The sequence below is a fragment of the Phaethon lepturus genome, unplaced genomic scaffold, assembly GCF_000687285.1.
Source record: "Phaethon lepturus isolate BGI_N335 unplaced genomic scaffold, ASM68728v1 scaffold44, whole genome shotgun sequence".
NCBI lineage: Eukaryota > Metazoa > Chordata > Aves > Phaethontiformes > Phaethontidae > Phaethon > Phaethon lepturus.
Genome location: NW_010532487.1, coordinates 100,590 through 110,600, shown reverse-complemented (window position 1 = coordinate 110,600; position 10,011 = coordinate 100,590).

Sequence of the window (10,011 nt, the reverse complement as noted above, 5' to 3'; positions counted from 1 at the left end):
AGCAGGAGATAACGTGTTTAATCAGCTGATCCTGGAAGCAGTGGTTTTGTTTTCGACTGCAGACTTGTAGCAAGGTATCGGACAGAGGCTATCAGTTTCACACACATTTAGAAGATCTGTGAATATAGAGACTGACAGACCTGACTGACAGAAAACTCTCTTCCCTGCCATTTGTTCATGAAGCTATTAGTGCTGCACTGTTACTGTTAACAAGGACTACAGCTACGACTGAAAGTTGGTTTCATTAATGATAGGAACATGAGTAGGGTAGAAACAGAAACTGCAAAAGGCAGCCAACAAGAACAGGAACAGAACATTATTTAGCTATTTGTATAATGATAGAGTATAAATGTACTATGATGCATGTAAATTCAGATAAAAAATGGAAGTATTAATTGACAATTTTCGACATTAGAATAACAGACCAATAATCAGCACATCCATCCCAGGCTATGTAGAGTATATATTTCTTCTCTATGGCTCATGCTGTGATGGACATTGCAGCAAAAAATAGGCAAATCGTTCAAAATTTATGCCTTGGTAAGCGTCCACATACAATCCGTTTTACAGAGAATGAGTTAGAGAGGACATTGATCAATAAGTATCATGAGAACAGACCTAGCTTTGAAACCATGGTTTACTCATTTACTGAAAGGAAACTGAAACATTTTTGCACAAGTAAAATATGGAATAAGTTAATTACTGCAAGACAAGACTGAAGTGGAGTAAAAACCGAGTTTGGAAATTATTTGTCATCTGCATAGATCTGTTTGGTTACAAGGGAACAATCACTCCTTTTTCAAATATTGTTTAAAATCCAGCAGCTGGGCCATTGCAAGACAGTGATGGAAATTGCTAGCACGAAGTGGATTTTCCACAATCTCCCTGCACACTCCACAAAAAGGCAATCAGAGCCCCAAAGGCTAATCCAGTGGGGGCTGTAAGAGTCTTGGGCTACTTTTACATTAGCAAACAGTCTGGCGCACCAGCACTGGATCAGGAGGTTAAAGTGCTTGGTGCCAAGGCCTCTGCTTATACACCAAAGATGGTTAGTGCAATTTCAGTTGGCCTCAGTCAAGATTTAGTATGGTTCCCTGACCTGAATGTCCCCTTCCTGTGATTAGAGCCTATTCAAAGAGCTCTTCGTTGGCTGAAGCTTTACATCTTCGTTAGGGGTGATTGAGTATGTTTGATGAACAGACAGAAAAGAGCTTTTGATTGAGCTTCCTCCTAAACAAATCCAGCTTGCTGGTACCAAACTGGTCTGAGAACTGCACTGGCATGCAGTAAGTGGGGATGACTGGGACATTCACTTCAAAATGCTCTAGAGCAAAATGTCAATGTAGACACTGCTCCAATGACTGTGTCACTCTTGCTCAATGCAGGGATTGTATGACCTAGCAGCTTGTCAAAGGAATATGAGATCTGGGATCTGCTATAAACCTCTCTTCTGTACACAGTAAGAGGCCATCCCTAAATCAATATTTCACGAGGTTCTTCACTGACTTCTTACCAAGTTTCACTAAGTTTAGAGATACACGAGGATATAGTATTTCTCTAGTTGCTTTTAGCAACTAGCAATATTTATCTGTGACACTTCACATGGAAAGACAGGTTCACTGCAATAAAAGCAGAAAGGAGAGAGGTTTAAAAACATCAAGTGACAAATTTGTTGATATCATTTAAGTCAAGGTCATATGCACCCCAGGCTGTGAAACTCAAATGCACAAGGAAAACAGGATTTGTTTGTCTGGATCAACTAGTAAGTCTATAGCTGTGCAGGAACTGGTGAACATCTTGCTAGTGAAGCACAGAAAACTTCTGATGACATAGTAGGTGCAGAATCTGGGACAAGTGATAGCATCATACTAAGAATTAAGAGAATATTAAAAGTAGTTAAGATCAAGGCAGAAGGCACATATCAAAACTAGTTAGCTTAAATGTAGATAATGGCTGTGTGACTATGAGTTGTTCAAAACAATTTTCAAGCCAAGTTTAAAAAAAAAAAAGTTGAAGTATTGCACCAACTACATCTTTGAACTCATATAAAAAATTGTTACAATTTTAATGCACTGAGAAAGTAATTCTTCACATTTACAGAATGAATACCATCTTCATCTCCTGGTGTTCTGAAACAAATATTTTCTATTTCTCAAAATTGTATTTCTGATTTGTTTGTCTTTCAGATTTGCATCAAAATTTCTTTTCCCTTCCAGGCAAACACAGGAAAGAGAAAGATTACGAGAGGAAGTGAGCAGAGATAACATGTATTCCAGCAACCCCTTCAAAATGCTAAAATTCCACCTATGCATCCATCAGTGGATGTACAAATGTCCAGTTTACATCAGCTTGCTTCTTTTGGTCATGCAAACTGCTTTAAAAAGCAAGCTGAAATTCTTGTATCTGTTCGTGAGGTTTACTACTTGATGTGATTTGACACTGTTACTGAGTATTATTCTGCTGCTACAAAGCAGTCTCCGCTTACTGTCCAAACATGTCTTACCAACAGGATTTAATTGGCTCTCAACAAAATTACTATGACAATAAAAATTCTCAAAGAACAACGATTGCAAAATTTCCCACAACAATGGCTCAGTCATGGACAAGATCAAACATAAATGCAGTAGCAGAAGAGAGATGTTGAGCAACTAAAGCTGACTCCTGCCACATGAGACAGTAAAGCTAATTTTGCCAAAAGACATAAGACTGTTTAGTTTACTCTGCTGGAAATTAACATTAAAATACAATGCCCTGTGAGGCAACTGGGCCAACAAAATAGTCAGAAAATCATATTTGAAAGGAAGATTAAACTATAAGGAAGATTAAACTCTTCAAAGTGATTAACCTATTGCAGAACACCAAACTACAAAAGTGATCAGTGAAGGCCTGGAAGCAGGAGTTCAGAAGCTGGGGGGGCGGATCTTTATTTTAGCTTGCTTAGGTACACATCATCAACATAATCTCTATTACTTGGTTGTGAAAGTTCTTTGTTCTCCCATTGTATCTTCTTGTTCGTTGTCCTGCTTTTGGCCCTCACCTTGAAGAGTGAAACGCACAGGAACACACAGCCCATGGGATTGGAGTAGCCATAGCTGAGTATAAATTCCCCTGAAACACATGCAGTGTGGGCACTGCTCCTCAACATCTGTTGGTTTGCTCTACAGATCTGTTCCTATTCATCTGCACTGTGCTATGTAGATGGAATTACTATATCACCTTTTTTTTCTCATTGCTGTTTGTATGAAGTGCATTCCCAAATGCTTTGTGATGTTCATATGTAAATTAATAATATTGTAGTATAGTAGCTATAGTAGTATAGTGCTATACTAGTAGTATAGTACTATACTACTATATTGTAGTATAGTAGCTACAATATAATAATATTGTAGTATAGTAGCTATATATATCCTGTATTTCTGTAGGAAATGCAGACTAGAAGCAAAAGAAACAGTGGCAAGAATGTCTTTTAGGGATAAGTAGTTACCCTTGAGGTTCACAGGAAAAGTGAACCAGGATGGAGTGCATAGACTTCACTGCTATCTAAGATACAAATGCAGGGAAGAGCAAGTTGACAGTACTTTTTAAGTTTTAGACTTGCAGCATTCATCTCTTGGGCTGATTCCCAAAGAATCTGCATCAGTAAGAAGAGCAGGGTAAAGTACCAGGAGCTACTTCTCTGGGTGCAGAGCACATATCCTGTCACAGACCTGGCAAATGTCAATTCTGCTCTTGGCTGTAGGTGAAGACCTTTTTACAGGAACAAAACAACATTGTGTGTTTTTTTTTTTCCCCTAAAATTGCTGGAAAGTCACCTGCTTCATGGATTTTATGGTAAATGATTTTCAGTTTTACAGCGGCCAGTCACCTCTTCAGACACGTGCCCAACTTAAAGAGTAAAACCACATGTAGTTGTGTTGTATGAGCCCATAAAAAAGGTGTCTTAGGAGCAGATTTTCTACTGGGGTATGAACAGTTAAACCTTCTGAGAGGAAGAAATGGAAACACTTTGCAAAGGCACGAAAAACATTTATACTGTGGAAAAGGAGTGAGATTTTTGCTAAAGCTGAAGGCAGCTTTGTGCTGGATGTTATTTCAGCCCAGTGCACTGTCTGTCTCTATATAAAACAGAAGTAGTGTTGTAAATAGGATTGCTACTACTGTACTGTGGAATTTACACATATTACACAGGTCTTATTGAATGAGTTGCACTGCAAGGGGTATCAGGTGCTCTTGAAATCCCCCAATCTCCATTGATACCCTCAATATTCAAATCCTTGTTTCATACTCAGGGATAAACCAGGTGGTAGATTTTCTGTCCAGACAGAGAACTTACATAGAGAGAAACTCGGGGACTTACAGTGGAAAAACACTGTGATATTCATCCTAGTATAATCAGTCAGCAGTACTGCTGGGCAGATTTTTCTCCTCGGATGGTTTGGGATTTTGGAGTTAATTTCTTCTAATAATTTAGGTCACTCTTACATTTACACTGTTACAGAAAAGTTCCTTACTTTTAAACACATTTTCTTAGCTAGCAACAAAGGTTGATTTTGCTATATATTCCTTCATCCACCTAGGTTGCTCACCTTTAAGCAAATATGTGGCTGATAACACAGTGAAGTACTTTGAGACAGACAGAAGGAGACCTTTGTCCAATTCCCCATTTTAGCACAGTGTAAGCTTCCTACAATCTATTTAATAACTGGATTTATTATTTTTTTTCTGTCTGAGACAACCTCTTTTGCCAAGGTATTAGTCTAATCTATTCCAGCACACTAGGGAACATGAGGGAAGCAATTGACGCCACAGAAATGAAGGCTGGGAGTAAATAAGTATTGTGGTGCTACATGCTGTTAAGAGTGTTTATGCTCTTCAGATTGCAGCAGATATTTTTCTTTATCTCAATCTGGTGTAGAGTTAATGTTCTTCATAGTAAGTAGTATGGTGCTATGGTTAGGATTTGTGGTGAAAACAGTGTTGATAACTTAGGGGTGTTTTAAGTTATTGCTGAAGGGCTTACACAGCATCAAGGCCTTTTCTCCTTTTCACGCTGCCCCGCAAGCGAGCAGGCTCAGGGAGCTCGAGAAGCTGGCAGGGGACACAGCTGGGACAGGTGACCCCCACTGACCAAAGGGATATTCCATACCATATAACGTGCTCAGCAATAAAAGCTGGAGGAAGAAAGAGGAAGAAGAGACATTTGGAGTTATGGAGTCTGTCTTCCCAAGTGACCGTTGTGCGTAATGAAGCCCTGCTTTCCTGAAGGTGTGTCGTGGTTTAGCCCCAGCTGGCAGCTAAGCACCATGCAGCTGCTAGCTCACCAAGAGTGTTTATGCTCTTCAGATTGCAGCAGATATTTTTCTTTATCTCAATCTGGTGTAGAGTTAATGTTCTTCATAGTAAGTAGTATGGTGCTATGGTTAGGATTTGTGGTGAAAACAGTGTTGATAACTTAGGGGTGTTTTAAGTTATTGCTGAAGGGCTTACACAGCATCAAGGCCTTTTCTCCTTTTCACGCTGCCCCGCAAGCGAGCAGGCTCAGGGAGCTCGAGAAGCTGGCAGGGGACACAGCTGGGACAGTTGACCCCAACTGACCAAAGGGATATTCCATACCATATAACGTGCTCAGCAATAAAAGCTGGAGGAAGAAAGAGGAAGAAGAGACATTTGGAGTTATGGAGTCTGTCTTCCCAAGTGACCGTTGTGCGTAATGAAGCCCTGCTTTCCTGAAGGTGTGTCGTGGTTTAGCCCCAGCTGGCAGCTAAGCACCATGCAGCTGCTAGCTCACCTCCTCCTGCCCAGGTGGGATGGGGAAGAGAATTGGAAAAAAGCGCAGGGGTGGAGATAAAAACAGTTTAATAAGACAGCAAAGGAAGAGGAAATAATAACAATAACAATAACAAAGAATACATAAACAAGTGATGCGTAGTGCAACAATTGCTCGCTACCTGGTGATCGATAGCACGTCCCCAAGCAGTGATTCCCACCCCCAGCCAACTCCCAACTGGCCCAACTGTCCAGTGTGGATCAGCTGTCCTGGCTGTGCTCTCTCCCAGCTTCTCGTGCACCTCCCCACTGGCAGAGCATGGGAAGCTGAAAAGTCCTTTACTGAGTATAAGCACTAACAACTACTTAGCAACAACTAAAACACCAGTGTGCTATCAACATTATTCTCATACTAAATCCAAAACAGCACTAGACCTTTCTTTAGGAAGAATATTAACTCTCTCCAAGCTGAAACCAGGACAAGACAGCTGAACAGCTGCCTGCCAATCAGAAAGAGTAAATGAATTCCTTATTTTGCTTTGCTTGTGCACAGAGCTTTTGCTTTCCCTATTAAACTGTCTTTATCTCACAAGTTTTCGCACTTTTACCGTTCTGATTCTCTCCCCCATCCCGCTGCAGGGGAGTGAGAGAGCAGCTGTGTTAGCTGCCTACCAGGGTTAAACCATGACAGAAGTGAACCAAAGAAGTGTTTGATTGAAAGGTGAAGGACAGCATTATCAGATGTACAACACTGCCTAACACAGTTGGCTGCTTCTGCAGTCAACAGATGTAGCAGCACAGCAGTATTCCACCTGACTTTTATCGTATGATGCTATTTTTTCACTGTTTCTCTTGTGTACTCATAGGAATATAAATATTTCCACTCATCTTACAATGGAAAACATGACTTTTCAACTCAAAATTATAATTAAAGCTTTTGTAAATCACTTATTCACAAACTTCACGTTTCTTAACTTATTTCATGTTACTGTAAAGGGATGGAATTTTTCTGTATTTCAGTTGAGTTAATCTACTTCTCTTTTCTTAATATTCATATATGATAACTGGGTGTCTTTACTGAATTGATTTTCATAATTATACAGGTTTCAACAAGCCATTAATATTTCAATTACAATATTCTCACAAGTGTGTTACAAGCTTTTTTTCTTTCTAGCTCACTTCTCAATTGATTACCTAAGAAATCTTCTATAGGCAAGAATTGGATCAAATCAGAAATTTGGTTTAAAGAAAAAAAATCAATGCAAATCTAGCTGCATATACTTAAAGAGATTAAAAAAAACTCATAAAGAGGGTGTAGTATTTCCAGAACTGACTTCCACTTGATCTAGTCCTTCAAGTTTTCCTAGAGGAACACCTGCAGAAAACCGTTAGAATTCCGTATTTTATATATCTCTGTGTTTGTAGACATGCTAAAAAGGGCATCTAGCTACAGGCTGTCTGTATTCTTGGTCTAACTTAAAATGACAGAAAAAAGATACTAAATCAATTTTACAGCTCAATGTATGCCACAACAGCAAGTATGGAGAGCTTGGAAGTCTTCTTCTGTCCCACCACTTCCTACTCCTACGTTTCCCTCTCCCCAGATGTCAAGCCCAGATGGGAAGAAGTTTATCTGAGCTTTTTCAGTGTTTCTTGAAGATACTGATAGCAGCTATTTCAGATTGATTGAAAGAGAGCCCAGTAAACTTGTGTCCTCCTGCAGAAAGTGCATTTTCTGAAGCTCCATCCTGTGCTTCTTGTCAGTAGAGCTCCTTCCTGAATGCATCTGCCCATCTTAAATATTGCAGTAGTCCACATGAAGACAGGCTATCTCTTACGCAATTAGTTCTAAAACATTTAATGTGTTATACACAAAGAAGAAAACACTGTAGTTACATTAGGGAGGATAGCAGAGATAACAGTTAAAGCTGTCTCGTTTCAGCCTATAAAACCAACACTAGCTGAAAACGAGCCATTTCATTGCTAATAATAAGGAGTTTTATGCTTCATAATTTGAAATATTTGCAATCAATTTTACAAACATGATACAGAACTACATTAACTACTAGTTCAGTTTGTAACATGACTCCATTGACATTTCAACTCCCATTCTGCCTATCAGGCCAAAGCAGAGGATCTCCCTGGCACACAGGAATCCACAGTTGAACAGAGGTGCAAATCCCACCTTATACCAAATCTTTCACCTATTATGCCATGGTGACTTGTATCAGAAACTTGTGGGACTCAGCTTCTACCCAGGGAAATTCTTAATTGCCTTCCTTGAGAGACAGGGGAAAAAAAAAAGGAGAGCAGGTGCAAGAATGAGTACCTGCATGACCATTTCAATGGAAAAGATGTGATAAAATAGGTACAGCACTCTCCATGACTCAATCAATGAAAGGAGATGAGGAAGGTATTGCATGTGGATTCACAAAGGAAAGAACCTACAAAGGTTCTTACTAGTTCAGTTAAGTATCTTAGCTTTTTGAGTAATCATAAAATTATACCTTCCCAGTTTTCCTCCTTCCATATTTCATTGCTTAATTTTAATATAAAGTTTCATTTCAGGGCTTTTTTCTTAAGACCAAAACATACATTAGAAATAGCATGCAGCTATGAAGATAACATACTCATCCCTCGAATTCTAGGACAGCATTTAGGACTCAAATATAACAGGTTATAGGTTATATACCACTTGCAGACAGATAATCTATGATCCACAAAAGGCAAAGGATAATTGTAACAGGCAGAATTATATGCATCTAGTGAAGGAGAACATCAAATTAAGCTTCAGTCATGAAAATAGTAGTTAGCACAATTTCAAACCAAAAATACAAACTAAAAGTGCAATAGAAGATTGTGTGCTTATTAAAAATGACATTTAATTTACCTATTTGGAATGAAAATAAAAAATTATCTTGAGCTACCTCTGAAATTTCAATGATTTTAAACAAATTCAAATGGTGATATATTTCACTAATATATGTTATATTTCACTAAGAAATGAAGCACAGCGTTTTTGCAGTCCGGCACAGCCAGTCAGCAGTTCGCACGGTTTAATATGCGCTGCAAGAATCGGCCTCAGGATGGCAGCATACGATGGCAATAAAAGCGAGAGCTTCAAATACTGCGAATAGCAAACCTGCATCCTGGGCTACTGCAAACAAGCGAAATGCAACTGAAATACTGGAGTAACTTTTAAACTGCAGAAATTTTCCACAAATCATTTTAATATGAAATAGAATTAAAAGGCACCACTATCCCATATCTGTTTTAATTTCTAAACTGTTATTCCAGTTTGTAAGCACTATGGTTTTCATATTTTCATTTACTGCATGTTTGTCTACTATATCCTTCTTAATCCTTGACGAAAAATGAACATAAAGTCAGATGGTCAGGATTAAGTTTGGGCAGAAAAGAAGCCAAAAAACCAAAAAGGAGGTTAAAAAGGCAGCAGAGAACGGCACCTCGCACAGTTTTCAAAGTCAGCCCTTGTCCACCACAGCTCCCAAGCCCACCTTCAACCAGGTAGCAAAATTACAGCCTATTTTCTTTCCTGTGGTTCATTTTTCTTTTCCTTTTGAAACCTGAAGTATTTGAAATGGTGCCAGAGACAGCTGTATGTCGAAAGCAAAGATTTCTGCTAGAACCAGTCTCTGCCTTCAAGCATGCCCTGCCCTGCTACACCGTAACCTTACGCTTGTGCAGGTGGAGCAGGTCCCAGAGTGCAGCAAGCACATCTTGAGTTGGAGGAATTACTGTTTAAAGAAAGCAAGGAAAATTTGGGGTGGTGGGAAAGTAAAAGGTCACTAGAGATGATAACTCCTTATAATTCTGAGCAGAAATACCTATACAATCTCAAGGAAAGGGTCTTTACTGGAAAAGTGCTCTCCATAGACATGAGTAGTGTACAGGAAAAGCTCACGTATGCACTTTGCTGCTGGTTGTGTTGAGCGATACCCACCCCCTCAGAAGATTCAACATTGGTTTATCTTCGCTAACCGGGTTACTCTGTACGGCAACTCCTTTGCATTTTACAGCCTGTGCTGCCATCATGTGGCGTGTTAGGCGTTCATGCATTGAAAATGAAAAAAAAATCATCTGTTGTCCACCATTTCTTTCTTCCCTTTCTATTTGCTGCTGGCCCGACACTGCCTGTCAGGAGAGACACTGAAGACCTGAATCCCCTGTAGAGCCTTTGAGTTTTCTTCAGATTCTTTTCTGGTTTTGTCCTTTACTTGCAAA